Source organism: Bidens hawaiensis, unplaced genomic scaffold (assembly GCF_021521415.1).
Source record: "Bidens hawaiensis isolate Kalapana, Puna unplaced genomic scaffold, B.hawaiensis_p1.1 tig00004857_1, whole genome shotgun sequence".
NCBI lineage: Eukaryota > Viridiplantae > Streptophyta > Magnoliopsida > Asterales > Asteraceae > Bidens > Bidens hawaiensis.
In genome coordinates, this window is record NW_027491304.1 from 901,384 (window position 1) to 921,539 (window position 20,156).

At 37.1% G+C, this 20,156-nt stretch overlaps 1 long non-coding RNA gene across 1 annotated transcript in view; it reads right to left on the bottom strand.

The window, feature by feature from the left end:
* Positions 1-6,399: 6,399 nt before the first annotated feature.
* The window catches only part of LOC143628253 (uncharacterized), a 137,223-nt gene continuing 123,466 nt past the window's right edge, over positions 6,400-20,156 (bottom strand). Inside the window, exon 3 of the long non-coding RNA XR_013152719.1 lies at positions 6,400-6,452. This is a non-coding gene — a long non-coding RNA (uncharacterized LOC143628253). The remainder of the gene's footprint in view (positions 6,453-20,156) is intronic.

Genomic DNA, 20,156 nt, shown 5'->3' on the forward strand with positions numbered 1-20,156 from the left:
CGCGTTTCGGACTCGCTACGGCCACTACGAATTTCTAGTTATGCCCTTTGGGCTAACAAATGCGCCAGCGGTGTTCATGGATCTCATGAACCGAGTCTGTAAACCCTATCTCGACAAATTCGTCATTGTATTTATTGACGATATTTTGATATATTCAAAAAGTAAAGAAGAACATGAGCGACATTTGAGGTTAGTTTTGGAGCTTTTGGATCAGGAGAAGTTGTATGCAAAATTCTCCAAGTGTAACTTCTGGTTACAAGAGGTGCAATTCCTCGGTCATGTTATAAACCACCAAGGAATACACGTTGATCCGAGTAAGGTTGAAGCTATTAAGAATTGGCAAGCGCCTAAATCTCCAAAGGAAATCCTCCAATTCTTAGGCTTAGCTGGATACTATCGTCGATTTATAGAGAACTTTTCCAGCATCGCCCAACCTTTAACCCTCCTGACTCAAAAGGATCGGAAGTATGAATGGGGTGAAGAGCAGGAAACGGCGTTTCAAACGCTAAAACAAAGATTGTGCCAAGCGCCAATCTTAAGTCTCCCCGACGGAGACGATGGATTTGTTGTATATTGTGACGCATCCCGTAAAGGGTTAGGATGCGTGTTGATGCAAAATAAAAAGGTCATAGCCTATGCGTCTCGACAGTTGAAAGTTCATGAGAAAAACTACACTACTCATGACTTGGAACTGGGAGCAGTCATCTTTGCACTTAAAATCTGGAGACACTATCTCTACGGTACAAAGTGCACCATCTTCACTGATCATAAAAGTTTGCAGCACATATTCGATCAGAAAGAACTAAATATGAGACAACGAAGGTGGGTCGAGTTACTGAGTGACTATGACTGTGACATTCGATATCACCCCGGCAAGGCCAACGTCGTAGCCGATGCCTTGAGTAGGAGAGATCGGGTTAAACCATTACGAGTGCGGGCGTTGGGGATGATAGTCCAGTCAAACCTTTCGGATTTGATTCGAGCCGCTCAACGCGAGGCGTTGAAAGAGGACCAATTGGATAGAGAAGGACTTTACGGGAATGAGAAGAATTTCGAACGGCGTGTAGATGAAATTCTCTATTTCAAAAGTCGGATTTGGATTCCGACCCTCCATGACCTTCGTGAATTAATCATGGACGAAGCGCATAAATCGAAATATTCCATACATCCGGGATCGGATAAAATGTACCAGGATGTGAAAGAATTTTACTGGTGGCCAGGTATGAAAAAGGATATAGCCACATACGTCGGCAAGTGTACGACGTGTGCGAGGGTTAAGGCGGAGCACCAGAAACCTTCAGGAATGTTACAACAGTCGGAGATTCCCGAATGGAAATGGGAGCAAATCACAATGGATTTCGTGACACACCTCCCTAAGACATCCCGGGGAAATGATGCAATTTGGGTAATCGTGGATAGATTAACCAAATCGGCACATTTTATTCCGATTAGAAACAATTATAACACCGAGAGACTTGCGCAAATTTATATAAATGAAATAGTGTCTCGTCATGGCATCCCCATCTCGATCATCTCCGATAGGGATAGCCATTTCACCTCCAAACTTTGGCAAGCTGTCCAAGAAGCGTTGGGAACACGTATTGACCTAAGCACAGCTTACCACCCTCAGACCGATGGTCAGTCTGAGAGGACCATTCAAACTTTGGAGGATTTGCTTCGTGCCTGCGTACTGGACTTTAAGGGAAATTGGGATCAACATCTCCCACTCGTTGAATTTTCCTATAATAACAGTTACCATAGCAGTATAAAGGCAGCACCTTATGAAGCATTGTATGGGCGGAAGTGCCGATCACCACTTTGCTGGTCTGAAGTGGGTGACTCGCAGGTCATTAGATCGGATCTGGTCCAGGAGACGACCAGCAAGATTCTTGAAATTAAGAACAACTTGAAAGCCGCGCGGGATCGGCAGAAGAGTTATGCCGATACCCGTCGAAAACCGTTGTCATTTGAGAAGGGTGAAAAGGTATATTTGAAAGTATCACCCTGGAAAGGAGTGGTCAGATTTGGAAAGGCGGGGAAGTTGGCCCCTAGATACATTGGACCATTCAACATCACTGCAAAGATCGGTCCGGTAGCTTACCGACTAGAACTGCCTGAGGAACTAAGTGCAGTTCATAACGTGTTTCATGTGTCAAATTTAAAAAGATGTCTGTCGGATGAGACATCGGTGTTACCCTTAGAGGGTGTTCAAATATGTGATAGGCTCAACTTCGTAGAGGAGCCCATCGAAATAGTGGATGGTAAGATCAAGCAACTTAGACACAATAAGATCTCGTTGGTCAAAGTTAGATGGAATTCGCAACGAGGCCCAGAATTTACTTGGGAACGAAAGGATGAATTTCGGAAGAAATACCCCCACCTATTTCCTCAAAAGGAAGTAGTTGACGTGTAAAATTTCGAGGACGAAATTTTTATAACGGGGGGAGAATGTAACGATCCCGGCAAATCCAGGTATACCCTAGCCGGTATATACTATTTACGTGTCATTTAAATATTGATTATATGAGTTATAGTACGTATATACGAGTATATATGATTCATAGTACGAATCATACTCGATTATATAGTGAATCGTATTGGAATTACAATTAACCAATGAACGATTATTGAAACCCGAACGAATCGGGAATTACATTATAGACGAAGTATATAATGTTTAGTGATATTTACGAAGTATTAATGCTTCGGGATAAGTAAATTATAGCACAGAAAAAGGATTTCGATTTAATGGTACGTCGGTACGCTAAACGAAACCTTTAACACCAAACCAAGCAAGAGACGATCAATCAAGCCGAAAAAGATGCGTAATTATTAATAATATGATGTTTTATTGTCATGGGTTAAGTTTTTAAAGTTTTTAAATCAGTTTTATATAAATTTTATGTTAACCCGAAAAACAACCATTTTAGGCTCGTTTTAAGCCGAATTACGAGTTTAAACGAGAAACGAACTGAACCAGACTATCCACAACATTATCCGGATTGTGTAATCCAAATATGTGGCCATGGTTTGAGATGTGGGCCCCCCACACCACCACTTAGGCCGGCCACCCCCTTTCACACACATTATACATTTCATTTTTTTTTTAACATCAATTCTCTCCCAAAACTCTCTCAAACTCTTTCAAATCTTCAAACATCCATCCAATTCCTTGAGTTCTAACAAGATTTTGAAGGTAAAAACATGGTTTAGTTGGTTAAATCATAGTATTGATTTCTTTATTTTGAGTTGTTTTGCAAGAACAAGAGGTTCCAAGTGAAATATGGGTGAAAACCCGAGATGGAACCGGTTCTCGTGTGATCAAGGGATGTATACAAGTTATACAAAGGATCTTGATCCAAGTGTTGAGTTAAAAGTGTTTAGAACGAAGTTTTACGGTTGAAATCTTGTAAAAATGAATTTCTATGTGAAAGACGGGTGAAAACCCGAGATGAAACCGACTCTTGCATGATCAAGAGATGTATACATGTTATACAAGGGATCTTGGTCCAAGAAATGAGTAAAAAGAGTCGAGAACGGATTTTTACGGTCAAAATCGTTGTTTTGATGTTTTAACCGACACTAGGAAAGAAATGGCTTGATTGTGGGTATAACTTGCTTGGTGTGGTGTTGATGTGCTTGTAAGTGTTGTATCTAGCGGCTAGCAAAGGCTAGAAACCGAGATCCTTGCGATCTAAAGCTAGAAAACACAAAATAGTTCGGTTTTCGTGTGTTTATGAAATTTGGACAGATTTTCGTGTGCTTAGAGTCGGGTCACGAAATTTCACATAGATGATCTACACATGAAAATATGAGATCTGTGAATTTTTGGTAATTTTTGGATAAAAGATGAATATTTGGTGAATTTAATGCTCGGTTTTGGCCAAAAGTAGTGAAAAATAGCTAAACATGATGAAAAATTCTGGAAAATTTAAGATAAGCTTTTTATAACATATAAAAGTCACCCACAAAATTTGAGCTCAGTTGGAAAAGTCTAAGTAGGCTTTTCGGTGAAACAAGTTCTAGGGCTTTCTAGCTCGGTTTTGGGTGAAAATGGCTTGAAAAATAAGTTTTAAATTCTGGAAAAATTCCAGGAAGTTATGAGGATGACAGAGATCATCCCAGAAAAATTTGGGATTTTTCTAAAGTGTTTTGTTATTTTTGACATATTTAGTGTTTTAATAAGATTTAAAAATAGATAAATAAATGTAAATATAAGAAAATAAATCTGGAAAAATTTTGTAAAATTTTCTTTCTGTCAAAATAAGTTTTGTGCAAAAATTCAAGACCCGAGACTAAACGGGTAATTATTTGTGCTAATAAGAACGTAAAAACAAATATTTAAAGCTTAAAACGTGTAAACCGGCAAAGTTCGCATAAGCGAGCTGACTGGTACACGAAAACTTTAAAAATGGACTATTTTCATAAATCTAAGTAAATTAGGTAAAAATAAATCATCCGAAAATAATTCGGATGATTTGGGTAATTTTACCCGATTTTACCGTTTCCGGCACCGAAATACCGGAAACGGGCCCCACGGCCAAACGGGGTGTCAAACCGAGCTATAATTTCATCACCTTAACTAAATTGACTGTCAAACTCTAAGCAATGTCAATCTGAGTCCTTAGAAGTGTCACGGGGTTAACATTGTCCCCGAATCGAGTACAGTACTGGGTTAACAATGTTCCCAGATGTACCGATTGATACGTATTTAAGTTATGGGAATTATATAGTAACGACTAGATATTATATTACAGATCCAGGCACGTAGCTGTTCCTTATATTACTCACCGACTCACAACAAGGTGAGTTTTCACGAGCCCCTTTTAATGAATTGTTTTAATTATATTTTCCCGGGGCGGAAAACATGTCTTATTTAAAGTATTTAAGTACATACCGATCGTATGGAAATACTTGTATATTTATATATATATGGTTTGATGCACAGAATATATAAATTGTTTATCAGGGGTTATTATTGTTCTGGGGTAACATAGTTCCCAGGGGTTATTATTGTTCTGGGGTAACATAGTTCCCAGGGGTTATTATTGTTCTGGTGTAACATAGTTCCCAGGGGTTATTATTGTTCTGGGGTAACATAGTTCCCAGGGGTAGTTATTGTTCTGGGGTAACATAGTTCCCAGGGGTTTTTTATTGTTCTGGGGTAACATAGTTCCCAGGGGTTATTATTGTTCTGGGGTAACATAGTTCCCAGGGGTATTTATTGTTCTGGGGTAACATAGTTCCCAGGGGTTATTATTGTTCTGGGGTAACATAGTTCCCAGGGGTTATTATTGTTCTGGGGTAACATAGTTCCCAGAAAGTTAATGGAAATGTTCTGGGGTAACATAGTTCCCAGCATGATTATATTGCTAATAAATTATTATTAAAATGATTTGTCAGTGTTTATTTAAATTAGTGAAACTCACCAACTATTCGTAGTTGACCCGTTTTCTTTACATGTTTTCTAGGTATGCCCAAGTTGGATTGATTGATGTGTGCTTAACTATCTGTGCTACCTGTTGGAAGCTTGCTGCTCTATGTTTTGTAATGAATTTATTAATGTCTTATCGGTAAAATATGTGTGTATCACCTAGACAGTAATGAATCTCGCAACAATGTAATATGTTATAAATTAATGTAGTGGTATTTTCTTTATAAGCAATGCTGTTGATATCAGATGTGTCTGTTGCATCCCGTGTACGTTTCCGCTGCGGTTACGGGGTGTTACAATGTGGCTCTTCATCTTAAGTACATAAGATGAGACAGATTGGGTTTCTTCCATACGACATGCATGAAACGCTCGAACCGTTTCAAAGCGTTCCACCCTAGCTTGTGTAAGGAACATTTCCTTAAGCTGGGTAATCATGTCATACACCCCATGATTCTCGAAGTCCTTTTGGATCTCGGGAATCATTGTTCCCAACATGAGGCAAGAAACTTGCACCGAATCCTCGGTGTACTTCAACCAATTCGCATAGGCATATAAGCCATTGACATCGGGTTCATCGGGAATAGGATCGTCTAAAATATATGGCTTCCTCTCTTGCTTGAGAACAATTCTCAAGTTTCGATTCCAGTCCATGAAGTTGTTAAAATTTAGACGATCCTTGTCCAGTATGGATCTCAGTGATAGATTATGCACATGAGAGATAATAGCGTTCCGTTGATTGTTTGCGGCCATCTATAAAGAATTTTAACAAAGCTCAATTTAGTATTTTCGATATCAATAAATTTTAATCGTTAATTACCCTTTAATGTCTCCAAGACAATCAATGATTAAAATCTAGAAACCAACGTTTCATTCAAATAGTAGTTAGGTGACCTTTATCCTACTATCCGAATTAACAAGGTAGTCAACATTTGACGATTGCAACCCTTTGCAACTTCTAGTTTTAATGGGATCGGTTAAACATCATATGTTTAGATGACATGTTTAATCCCATCAACACCTTTGTATGCCATGTTTCGGTGACCCTATATACATGGTTTCCAAATCAAGTCGCTCTACTTACACACACGTGTGAGTTTACACATATAAGTGGTTAGGGGACCTTTATCTCACAAGTATTGTAAAATCACCTCAAGATCACAAGTTTTCTTAAATGTGGTTAGGTGACCTTTAACCCACATTAAGTCTCCAAGTGACTCGAGTGTCATGTAAAAGGATGGTGTTTAACTTGTTTTAAAAGGGATTTAGTTTTCAAAATTCTAGATTGGAAAACTATTTAGTGTACCTTCCATAAGCATGCATTCAAATGTATGGTACTCTTTAATAACCAATTTTCATTTTCCTTTTAATAAAACCCATTTTATTATGAAATCATTAGTAGTTAATAAAACCAATTTAACAACTAAAATAATTTCAAAGGAATCACTTTTATGCTTGTTGTCGATTTTAATTGTTAACATCCAAACATGATAAAACAATAAAACTAAAACAACCATACAAGCATAAAATACAACCATATGTCATAATCATAGCCACCTAGATAGACAACACTTGTTGACCGAAACAAGTGGGTCAATAGGTCTCTCCTAAGGGACGAGCATGACACAAGGTATGAGATGGTAAACTCCCACTTGACTCCGCATCCAAACTCCCAACCAACATGGTGTTGTAGTTGCATCTCCTTTTACAAAATATATCCAAATACATTTTTATAGTAAAAGAAATACAACTATTCTACTTATTATTACAACCAATTGAAAGAATAAATAGATTACAAACCCGAATAAAGAATGTTACATCCAAATGCATAAATCACAAACGATAATTCTTCAATATACACAAGGTGTTGGCTAGGTAATGCACATAAACACAAGCAGGTCAACCTCTGATCAAACAGGTCAACCTTTGACCTCAATGGTTCCCCTTGTCCCTTAGTTCTCGGCCTAAAACAGAGAACACATAGTTCTCGGCCAGAAGACCAAAGCTTCAGAGTTTTCAGCCTGGAAGTTTTGGTTCACCGAGAACCTATTGTTCTCGGTCAACACCGAGAACTATGATTCACAATCATGAGTTTTCGGTCCAACCGAGAACGTGTTTTCGGTCAACCGAAATCTCATGGTTCCCAACCATGAGTTCTCGGCCAACCGAGAAAGGGGTTTCGGGTGTCTTCGGCCAGACCGAGAACCATGGTTTCCAACCATAGAGTTCTCGGCCAGAGCTGAAGAACACAGATTCAGCCCAAACAAGATTTGGCAACCAAATGACCAAATTTTCAAGATTTTACCACATGCATGTATGGTATAAATTCGACCAAAATGGTACAGAATACCATCAAACCCGAGCACTTTAAAACCCGATTTGAAGCATGAAATCGTTAAGCGGCTCTCTGATACCATTTTTGGGTTTAGCAAGATTATCAAAGTCCAAAATAACCAATTATTAAGGAAAACCCAGCGGAAATAAAGTTTTAAATCATGTTTCACTAAATCACATAAAACCCGTTTATGTATACACCCAATCCAGGATCCATATACGATGTACACACTATCAAAGCACAACCATAGGGTGTTTACAAACATACCTTCAAGTCCGAGAATGAAAGGAATGAATGAGTTGAATGGCTAGAATCCAAGGAAAGGAATCCTCAAGCTTGTATACCCGACAAGCTTCAACAATCGCCTAGGTTGCTAGGGTCCAAACACTTGTTGTAAGAACAACCTTTGTTCTTCTTCTTCCTCTTGTTCTCGGCTCCGAAGGGAGAAGAAAAGAGAGAGAGAGATGTGTGTGTGAAAGAGAGTGTGGAGTGTGATACAAAAAGATTCCCCTTACACACCCACTTACTCTCCTTGCATGTTATTGAAACAAACAAAAGAGGAGAGAGGAGAGAGAAGGAGCCGGCCCAAGGGTGGGTTTTCCCCGCAAAACTCAAACCCATTTTGTTTATTTCCTTTTTACATTATTTGTTATTAATCCAAGTAAATAACATTCCTTTCAAATATAAATTATCCTTATAATTTATTTAACACACAAATGCAAATATTTAGAAAACCCATTTCCAAATATATATAAGTGTTGATAATTATTACTTAGATAATATTAAATAATAAATATCGTGGCGTTTGTCTAGCTTTTTATCGACTATGACCCGACTTGGATCAATACGTACTAGCCACATCAACACTAATATGTGTCTTGGGCAGATCGATTCCGACAAACTTTACAAGTTTGATTGTTTTAACCCTATAATTTTTGAAATGGCTAATTTCTACACTTTAGAATCTAAGAACATGATTATGAAACAAAGGCTTCATTTAGATGCTGAGATCGGGTCTCGTTTAAATTGTCCAAGGCTGATGAAATTTAGTGATTTTGCAAATGGGAACCGAGGTTTAGAGCTCATATGGGAACCTTACATTCTCCCATGATTATGTATACAGTCCTCCCATGATTGGAGATCCGAGTACAAACTATGAAGAAAACACATTTAATATTTACTCTCAAGAGGAAACGATAGCTTTGGAGATTCTAGTGAAAGCTTATTCGACCTTGAATTTGGTTGAGATTTAGACTTGTAATCCATGTTTGATCGAAATCTTGATTTGAGTGTGAATCCAGATTGTTTATAAATGTTTTGAAGATTCGAATGACGATTTTTATGGATGAATAGACACTCGTTACTCGTAACTGATCATTCATATGAATAGTAATAACCGATTTTGACATGTGTCATTCAGTTATAACTTTGATTATTCGTCTACAATACCACATTTGTTACATCTACAATATCAGATTCGTTACTTAAACCTTATTCCTTATCATTCATGTGAACAGTAAACTTTATCATTCTACACCATTCGAGAGACATTTTAACCAATTCATTACCAAACCCATAAACCCAGTCGTTACCAAAATCACTGCTTCATTTGTTAAACGATTAGGTTCATAACTTTTATCATTAGTTAGTTTTGATCCATAACTTTACAAGTTTGACTGTTTAAACCCTATACTTTTTGAAATGGCTAATTTCTACGCTTTAGAATCTAAGAACTTGATTATGCAACAAATGCATGCTGAGATCGGGTCTCATTGGAAGTATCCAAGGCTGATGAAATTGAGTGATTTTGAATATGGGAACCGAGGTTTCGAGCTCATTTGGAAACCGTAATTCCTCCCTTGATTATGTATACAGTCCTCCCATGATTGGTGATCCGAATACATACAGTGAAGAAAACCCATTTGATATTTACTCTCAAGAGGAAAAGATAGCTTTGGAGATTCAGGTGAAAGCATATTCGACCTTGAATTTGGTTGAGATTTGGACTTGTAATCCATGTTTGATCGAAATCTGTATTTGAGTTTGAATCCAGATTGTTTATAATTGTGTTAAAATTTGAATGATGATTTTTTATGGATGAATAGACATTCGTTACTCGTAACTGATCATTCATATGAATAGTAGTAACCTATTTTGACACGTGTCATTCAGTTATAACTCTGATTATTCATCTACAATACCACATTTGTTACATCTACAGTATCAGATTCCTTACACAAACCTTATTCCTTATCATTCGTGTGATCATTCGTTGCTCAAACAGTATTCGTTAATGTATCATTCGTGTGAACAATAAACTTTATCATTCTACACCATTCGAGAGACATTTTAACCAATTCATTACCAAACCCATAAACCATTCGTTACCAAAATCACTGCATCATTCGTTAAACTATTAGGTTCATTCGTTATACCAAACTTTCATCATTTGATAGTTTTGACCCATAACTTTACAAGTTTGACTGTTTGAACCCTATACTTTTTTATATGGCTAATTTCTACGCTTTAGAATCTAAGAACTTGATTATGCAACAAATGCTTCATTTAAATGCTGAGATCGGGTCTCGTTTGAACTGTCCAAGGCTGATGAAATTGATTGATTTTGCAAATGGGAACCGAGGTTTCGAGCTCATTTGGGAACCGTACATCCTCCCTTGATTATGTATACAATCCTCCCATGATTGGTGATCCGAGTACAAACAGTGAAGAAAAACCATTTGATATTTACTATCAAGAGGAAAAGATAGCTTTGGAGATTTAAGTGAAAGCTTATTCGACCGAATTTGGTTGAGATTTGGACTTGCAATCCAAGTTTGATCGAAATCTGTATTTGAGTTTGAATCCAGATTTTTTAAAAATGTGTTGAAGATTCGAATGATGATTTTTTATGGATGAATAGACATTCGTTACTCGTAACAGATCATTCATATGAATAGTAGTAACCGATTTGGACACGTGTCACTCAGTTATAACTCTGATTATTCATCTACAATACCACATTTGTTACATCTACAATATCAGATTCCTTACTCAAACCTTATTCCTTATCATTCGTGTGAACAGTAAACTTTATCATGCTACACCATTCGAGAGACATTTTAACCAATTCATTTACCAAACCCATTCGTTACCAAAATCACTGCTTCATTCGTTAAAAGATTAGGTTCATTCGCTATACCAAACTTTCATTATTTGATAGTTTTGACCCATAACTTTACAAGTTTGACTGTTTGAACCCTATACTTTTTGAAATGGCTAATTTCAACACTTTAGAATCTAAGAACTTGATTATGCAACAAATGCATGCTGAGATCGGGTCTCATTGGAACTATCCAAGGCTGATGAAATTGAGTGATTTTGCAAATGGGAACCGAGGTTTCGAGCTCATTTGGAAACCGTACATCCTCCCTTGATTATGTATACAGTCCTCCCATGATTGGTGATCCGAATACATACAGTGAAGAAAACCCATTTGATATTTACTCTCAAGAGGAAAAGATAGCTTTGGAGATTCAGGTGAAAGCTTATTCGACCTTGAATTTGGTTGAGATTTGGACTTGTAATCCAAGTTTGATCGAAATTTGTATTTGAGTTTGAATCCAGATTGTTTATAATTGTGTTGAAGATTTGAATGATGATTTTTTATGGATGAATAGACATTCGTTACTCGTAACTGATCATTCATATGAATAGTAGTAACCTATTTTGACACGTGTCATTCAGTTATAACTCTGATTATTCATCTACAATACCACATTTGTTACATCTACAGTATCAGATTCCTTACACAAACCTTATTCCTTGTCATTCGTGTGATCATTCGTTGCTCAAACTGTATTCGTTAATGTATCATTCGTGTGAGCAGTAAACTTTATCATTCTACACCATTCGAGAGACATTTTAACCAATTCATTACCAAACCCATAAACCATTCGTTACCAAAATCACTGCATCATTCGTTAAACTATTAGGTTCATTCGTTATACCAAACTTTCATCACTTGATAGTTTTGACCCATAACTTTACAAGTTTGACTGTTTGAACCCTATACTTTTTTATATGGCTAATTTCTACACTTTAGAATCTAAGAACTTGATTATGCAACAAATGCTTCATTTAGATGCTGTGATCGGGTCTCGTTTGAACTGTCCAAGGCTGATGAAATTGAGTGATCTTGCAAATGGGAACCGAGGTTTCGAGCTCATTTGGGAACCGTACATCCTCCCTTGATTATGTATACAATCCTCCCATGATTGGTGATCCGAGTACAAACAGTGAAGAAAAACCATTTGATATTTACTCTCAAGAGGAAAAGATAGCTTTGGAGATTTAAGTGAAAGCTTATTCGACCTTGAATTTGGTTGAGATTTGGACTTGTAATCCAAGTTTGATCGAAATCTATATTTGAGTTTGAATCCAGATTTTTTAAAAATGTGTTGAAGATTCGAATGATGATTTTTTATGGATGAATAGACATTCGTTACTCGTAACTGATCATTCATATGAATAGTAGTAACCGATTTTAACACGTGTCACCCAGTTATAACTCTGATTATTCTGTTGGGTTTTATACAAGTTTATCAAAGTCAAGTTAACCATATTTAACTAGAAAACACAACGGAAGCTTAGATTTTAAATCTTGTTATGAACATACCAATATGTTAAAACTAAAAACCCAATGAACAAGGATCAATATTACAAGAACAATATACTTATGAAATGTAAAAGTACCTCCTTATACCTTATAAGAAGATGTAGGTTGTTGAAGGGGATGGTGGTTCAATGGCAAGCCTCCAAAGTAGAAGACCTCAAGATAGTAATACCCCAAGCTATTTGTGACAACCCCAACTTGATTGCTAGGATTAGAACACTTAAACAAGCTCAACAAAAACCCCAAAATTCTGCCCACTTTGGCCGTGGGTTTTGAGAGAAAGAGAGAGAGAATGTGAACTTGATTATACACTTGAAAATTCAAAAATGAAAGATGAGTTGCATGTCTTGGATGTGGAGATTCATAAAGAGCTTCACATGGACCAAAAGGATTTGATTGGGCCAAAACCTTCCACCCACATGGGGTGGACGGCTCCCTTTTCTTTCCTTTTTTTTTTTTTTTTTTTTTGTTTCTTATTTTGTTTTAACCATTTAAAACCATCTCCATTTATTTTATAAAACTAATTTTATAAAACATACATGCTATCTTAATTATTTAACCAATTAAATAATTAATTTATATAAATAAATTATCCAGATAATTTATTTAAATTATCAAGTGTGTTTGTTTAGAAAACCAATTCTCTAAACACTTAGTGTTCGGTATTCGTTTAAATGATCAAATCATAAAAGAATACATTTGGTGTTGTCTAGCTTGTTATTGGGTATGACCCGACTTGGATCAAACACAGTTAGCCACATTAGTATAAGTATGTGTCTCGGGCATACGTAATTCCAACAATCTCCCACTTGCACGAGATACATAGAAAATTAATGTAAGTGGTGAATACCGCCTAACAACAGTTCACCACCCCCAATGTGTTTGACGAAGTGCCATTCAATAACATCATCCCTTCAAGTCCCTTACTTGATATGATTTAGGTGAATCTATCATTATATCCCTTTGTTGCTAGATGTCATGTTGGATCTAAGAGACATAGGTGATCATTCTCTTTACAATTCAACTTTATCAGGCCTTAGACATCTAAACTCTCAACACATAAGAGGAACAAATTCCGTCTTGACTGTATACGCCTCTCACTATCACTTTATACTCCACCCGAGCTCATCCTTATGTACCATCTTTTACGAATAGCGAAGGGGAGAGTCAAAGTGTAATACTCGGTGAAAATCAAGACCCAATATACATCTCAGGTCTAAGGATAATATGAAATTCTCCTTTACTCAAGATTACTAATGATCAAGTCAATCGACTCCATGTAGTAATATTGAGAGCGGGTCAGTCCAATATTTGTATCCCACAAATATCTATGAACTTTGGCAGCAAACCTATGCTCCATATTCATTCCTTATGAATAACCACCAATCCTAGTTCATAATAGTCTTGCTTCATATTTGTTCCCACAAATGTGATCGACTACGGACTTTTAGAATAAGATAACTTATTCATGGATTAAACATGCAAAATTAGAATTTAACTCAAGATTCCATAATCATATAAAAGAGTTAAATTACAAAAGTCTTTTAAACTTTAATACAAAATAGATCAAATCCAATTACTAGAATATCGAAGTCCTAAGCCACTCGCATGACGCTCATGTTTCGGTCTTTCTAGGAGCTTCGTGAATGGGTCCGCAAGATTTTGATCAGTTCCAACTTTGCGAATACATATCTTTCCCTTTTCAACTTCATCCCTTATGTAGTTGAATCTCCGCTCTATGTGCCTCGTCTTTTGGTGCGAACGAGGTTCCTTGATTTGAGCAATCGCACCCTCGTTGTCACAAAAGATTTCTAGGGGGTCTTGAATGGAAGAGACCACTCCTAGATCAGTAATGAATTTCTTCAACCATGCAGCTTCCTGAGCTGCTAATGAAGCGGCGATGTATTCTGATTCTGTAGTGGACAATGCTACCACTTCCTGTTTTGAGCTCTTCCAAGAGACAGCTCCTCCATTAAGAGTGAACACATACCCAGATTGTGATCGAGAATCATCTCGATCAGTTTGGAAGCTCGCATCCGTGTAACCTTTTATAGCGAGTTCCTCCTCACCAGATCCATATATCAGAAACATATCCTTAGTTCTCCTAAGGTATTTCAATATGCTCTTAACAGCCATCCAATGACTGTTTCCTGGATTCTGTTGGTATCTGCTTGTCATGCTCAAAGCGCATGACACATCCGGTCTAGTACATATCATCGCATACATGATGGATCCTATAGCAGAAGCATATGGGATTTGTTTCATCATCTCTTGCTCACCCTTTGAGCTTGGACATTGATCTGAACTCAATACGGTCCCTCTTTGAATAGGTACAAAACCTTTCTTGGAGTTTTCCATCTTGAACCTTTTCAAGATTTTATCAATGTATGTACTTTGGTTCAAACCTATCAAGCGCCTTGACCTATCCCTATAGATCTTTATTCCCAAAATATAGGCAGCTTCACCAAGATCCTTGATGGAAAATCTACTTCCAAGCCAAGCCTTAACGCTTTCCATGGTTGGAATGTCATTTCCAAATAGTAGAATGTCATCGACATACAATACTAAGAAGGTAATTATACTCCCACTAGCCTTTTTATACACACAAGCCTCATCAGCGTTCTTGATGAAACCAAAATTTTTGATTTCTTCATCAAAACGATGATTCCAAGTTCTAGATGCTTGTTTCAATCCATAGATTGATTTCTTTAACTTGCATACTTTATTAGGATGTTTTGGATCGACAAAACCTTCAGGCTGAACCATATAGACATCTTCCTCAAGATATCCATTTAGGAAAGCGGTCTTGACATCCATTTGCCAAATTTCATAATCATAATGTGCAGCTATGGCAAATAATATCCTAATAGACTTTAGCATTGCTACAGGCGAAAAAGTTTCATCATAATCAACCCCTTGAGTTTGAGTGAAACCTTTAGCTACAAGTCTTGCTTTATAAGTATCCAAGTTTCCATGCATATCAGTTTTTCTTTTGAAAACCCACTTACTTCCAACAGTTTTGGTGTTAAGTGGTGGTTCAACCAATTCCCAAACTTGGTTGTCATACATGGATTGCATCTCAACGTTCATGGCTTCAAGCCATTTGTCACAATCATTCTTGGACATTGCACCACGGTATGTGGTTGGTTCATCCGAATCTACCACGTAGCAACCTTCTACAAAAAATCCATATCTTTCGGGTGGATTGCTAACTCTACCAGATCTGCGAACGTTTTGTGTGTTTTGATCAACCACTTGATCACTTTCAACAACCTCTTGTTGAGTGCTAGTATCAACCAATTGTGTATCATCTTGTGATTCTTGATCCTCATCAAATTTCACTGTTCTACTATTAGTTCCTTCCTTAAGGAACTTAGTTTCCAAGAACTTACCCTTTCGAGCAATAATAACATTTTGCTCACTAGGATCGTAAAAGTAATATCCTATATCATCTTTAGGGTAACCAATAAAGATACACTTAGTGGATCGGACTTCTAATTTGTTTGGGGTGTATTGCTTTACATAAGTTTCACAACCCCAAACTTTTAAGAATGATAGCGATGGAGCCTTTCCATGCCATATTTCGAAAGGTGTCTTCTCCACTTTCTTGGTTGGAGCCATATTCAATATGCGAACAGCGGAAAGTAAAGCATAGCCCCAAAATGATAGAGGTAAAGTGCTTCTAGCCATCATTGATCGAACCATATCTAATAGGGTACGATTTCTCCTTTCAGACACACCATTATGTTGTGGTGTTCCAGGTGGAGTAAGTTGTGAAATAATTCCACAACTCTTAAGTTGATCTTGAAAAATACCACTTAGGTATTCACCTCCTCTATCACTACGAAGTACTTTGATTGTGGTTTTGAGTTGTCTTTCTACTTCAGCTTTGAAGTCTTTGAACATTTCAAAAGCTTCATCTTTGTGTTTCATTAAGTACACATAACCATATCGACTATAATCGTCAATAAAGGTAATGAAGTATCTTTCACCATTCCTAGTCATTGGTCTAAAAGGACCACATACATCCGAATGTATGATACCCAATAATTCTTTTGACCTTTCAAAAGTCTTATTAAAGGGTTGCTTTGTCATTTTGCCTTGTAAACAAGATTCACATACATCAAATGAATCAAACTCATTGGTTTCTAGAATACCACTCTTGCGAAGAGTTTGCATGCGATTCTTGCTTATATGTCCAAGGCGACAATGCCAAAGATAGGAATCACCCAAGTCCTTCTTGAGTTTCTTGGTGTTGACATTATACATTGAACTACTATGTGACATACCACTTTGATCTATTTCATATATACCATTCATGGGTATAGCTTTAAAATAAAATATGCCATTCATCAAAACATGAATATCATAATCAATAAACTTAAGATCAAAGCCACATTGTTTTAAAAGGGACACGGAAATAATGTTTCTCCTTAACTTAGGAGCATACAAAACATTTTTCAAAATTACTTCCAAACCACTTGGAAGCTTTAACATGTAGTCTCCTTGAGCTTGGACTTCAACTCTTGCTCCATTGCCCATAAAGAGACTAATGTCCCCTTTGTTGAGTTGCTTACTTCTTTTGAACCCCTGCAACAAATTGCAAATGTGAGTTCCACATCCGGTATCAAGTACCCATGTATTTGAAGAAATAACATTTAGTTCAACATATATAGTAAAGATAATACCTGAGGTTTGCTCCGCATCCCTCTTATCTTTTAACGCTTTGAGATAGGTCGGACAATTTCTTTTCCAATGACCTATCTCTCCACACTCAAAGCATGGATCTTGCGTCGCAACCTTTTGCTTCTTTTCCTTCGGTTTGTAGGGCGTGATGGCTTTCCTCTTTCCCTTTCCTTGGACGTGGCCCTTGCCCTTAGCAACACTTGCTTTGGGGTTGGAGTTATGTCCCCTTTTGCCTTCATTGATTGTTAGAACGGGTAAAACCCTTTTACCCATTCCCGCTTCGGCCGTTCTTAGCATTGCGTGAAGCTCACCAATGCTTTTGTCCCACCCGTTCATGTTATAGTTCATGACAAAGGTTTCAAACCTTTTGGTCAAAGAGTTGAGGATCAAATCCGTAGCCAACTCATTAGAGACGGGACAATTCAACCTACGAAGCTTTTCAATGTAGCTTTTCATCTTTAGGACATAAGATGAGACGCTTTGGGTTTCCTCCATACGACATGCATGAAACGCTCGAACCGTTTCGAAACGTTCCGCTCTAGCTTGTTGAAGGAACATTTCCTTCAATTGAGTTATCATGTCGTATGCCCCATGATGCTCGAAATCCTTTTGGATTTCGGGAATCATAGTTCCCAACATGAGGCAAGAGGCTTGCACCGAATCTTTGGTGTACTTAACCCAATCGTAATAAGCCTCCTCATCTTCCACGTTAGGCTCGTCGGGAATGGGATCGTCTAAGACATATGATATCTCTTCTTGCTTGAGAACTATTCTCAAGTTGCGATACCAATCCATAAAGTTATTATGGTTTAGACGATCCTTTTCAAGGATGGTTCTTAAGGATAGGTTACGGGTGTTATGGGTAGAGGTGTTTGCATTGTTAGCGGCCATCTACAAAATTTAACAAAGTTCTATTTTAGTATTATAAACAATTTAATTATTAATACCCTTTTATTCCAAATTTTTAAAATAATAATTAAATTCTAGAATCCAACGATAAATCAAATTTCGGTTAGGTGACCTTTATCCCGTTATTTGATTTAACAAGGTAGTCATCCTTGACAATTGCAACCCTTTGCAACTTCTAGAGGTATGGGACCATTCGAAATCCTTATTTCGTGTTGGCATGTTTATCCCATCAACACCATTGGACCCCATGCTTAGGTGACCTTTATCACATGGTTTCCAATTCAAGTCGTCCTACTTGTATAAACATGTAAGATTAACATACAAGTGGTTAGGTGACCTTTATCCCACAAATATGTTAATATTACCCTAAGTATATTAGTTTGCTCAAAATGGTTAGGTGACCTTTATCCCATTTAAAGTTCCCTAATACGTTAAGTGTCTTACAAAAAGATGGTGTTAGACTTGCTTCCATGGTAATTATGAAAAAGGGATTTTTAAGTTTTCCAATATTCTAGTTTGAAAAACATTATGCCATATCCTAACATGCATTTAGTAATATGGCGATTTTGAAAACCAATTTTCAAGGTTCTAGTTATAATAAAACCAATTTTATTATATGTGAGTAATCGCTTAGTTTTAATAAACCCATTTTATTAACTAATTGACGCGATATTACCAAATATATATTAGAACCCGTTTTATGCTAGTTGTCGTTCCTATGTGACGGTTTGGATATCCTAATATCTATCAACCACACATTACATAAAGTAAAACAAACAACCAAGCATACATGCAAAATATAGTCATAACCGAGAACCGCTAAGTTTGACCATACTTGTTAGCCGAAACAAGTATAGGTCATAAGTCTCACCTAAGGGACAAAACATGACACAAGGATGGAATGTTGACTCCCACTTGACCTTGCATCCAAATGCTTCAAGTATCCTTTCCAAGTTGTTGTGTTCTTGTTGGGCTTGTAAATGGGCTCCAAACTTCCAAAAGTCTTCTTGGGCCCAAGAGTGAAATTTATGGGCCTAATGGGCTTGAATCCCATGATGGGCCGGTGAGGCCCAACAAGCCCAAAATTTCGGTCCAAGGCCCAAATCCACCAATTCTTGCATCTTCAATTTTTACAAAATGTATCCTAATACATATTTTTCTAAAAAAGGAAAATGCAACTAATCTATTTATTACAAACCAATTTATGAATAAATAAATTACACAAGCCTAAGATTATGAATTATTACAACCATATTGAATAATAAACATAATCAACATACAAAAAAACAACAATCAACACATCCAAGGTCTCGGTTTCGGTTATGACACAATCAAACATACCAAATGTTCTAAGCATGCAACCTAAGCAACCAATGCCCAAAATCACCAAAAGGAATCGGCCCCCCCCCCCAAGAGGCTACGGCCCATCCCCCCCCCAAAAATTTTGCAATTTTGATATTTCAACATCCAAATGTTAAATGGTTTCCTAAGATCTTTGCATGCATGTCAAGATCTTACAAAACCATGAGGGGTAAAATCCACCGAAATTTCGGACCCCTTTTTCACCCATGAAAAAACCGAAATCTATGAACACAAAAGAAGCATAAGTCCTTGTAACCGGCTCTTGATGCCATTGTTGGGTTTTATACAAGTTTATCAAAGTCAAGTTAACCATATTTAACTAGAAAACACAACGGAAGCTTAGATTTTAAATCTTGTTATGAACATACCAATATGTTAAAACTAAAAACCCAATGAACAAGGATCAATATTACAAGAACAATATACTTATGAAATGTAAAAGTACCTCCTTATACCTTATAAGAAGATGTAGGTTGTTGAAGGGGATGGTGGTTCAATGGCAAGCCTCCAAAGTAGAAGACCTCAAGATAGTAATACCCCAAGCTATTTGTGACAACCCCAACTTGATTGCTAGGATTAGAACACTTAAACAAGCTCAACAAAAACCCCAAAATTCTGCCCACTTTGGCCGTGGGTTTTGAGAGAAAGAGAGAGAGAATGTGAACTTGATTATACACTTGAAAATTCAAAAATGAAAGATGAGTTGCATGTCTTGGATGTGGAGATTCATAAAGAGCTTCACATGGACCAAAAGGATTTGA